The following is a 557-nucleotide window of genomic DNA, read 5'->3' as shown; positions in this document are numbered from 1 at the left end:
GCATCATTGATGGACTCAAGTGTGGCAGCGGTAGTGAGGTTGGCCCAAGATCGGACATTGTTTCGTTCTGCTGTGCATGGGGTCGCTATGAGTCGCTTCTGACTCAATGGCACCTAACAACAACAACAACAATATTAACAATGCTGCAATGAAATTCTTCAGAATGCCTTAAGTCTTCTTCTTTACATAAGGTATATACCCCGCAAATATATATGTAAAAGTAAAATTGATGAGTTGTAGAAGATGAACACTTACATTTTCTGAGTGATACTTTGAAATTTCTTTCCAAAGTAGTTGTAATCTGAGCATATGGACTATATATGAAAGTATTTGTTTATCCTCATACTGGCCAGTTTTGCATTATTAAAATTTTGCAGTGTGGCACTGTGGGTTAATGTGCTGGACTGCAAAGTTGGTTTGAACCACTAGGTCAGTGGTTCAAGCACACCAGTCACTCCTAGGAAACTCTATACAGGGTCACTATGGATCAGAGCTGGTTTGATGGCACTTAACAACAACAACAAGAACTATATGTGTGTGTGTATATAATATATATA

The 557-nt window shown here is 38.4% G+C and overlaps 1 protein-coding gene across 1 annotated transcript in view; it reads right to left on the bottom strand.

Moving 5' to 3' along the window:
* The window catches only part of RGS7BP (regulator of G-protein signaling 7 binding protein), a 233311-nt gene that overhangs the window by 232126 nt on the left and 628 nt on the right, over nt 1–557 (bottom strand). The gene's annotated exons all lie outside the window — the stretch shown is intronic.

The sequence above is a fragment of the Chrysochloris asiatica genome, unplaced genomic scaffold (assembly GCF_000296735.1).
Source record: "Chrysochloris asiatica unplaced genomic scaffold, ChrAsi1.0 scaffold00318, whole genome shotgun sequence".
Taxonomy (NCBI): Eukaryota; Metazoa; Chordata; class Mammalia; order Afrosoricida; family Chrysochloridae; genus Chrysochloris; species Chrysochloris asiatica.
Note: the sequence above shows the minus strand (reverse complement) of the source record. Positions and strands in the feature narration are given on the sequence as shown.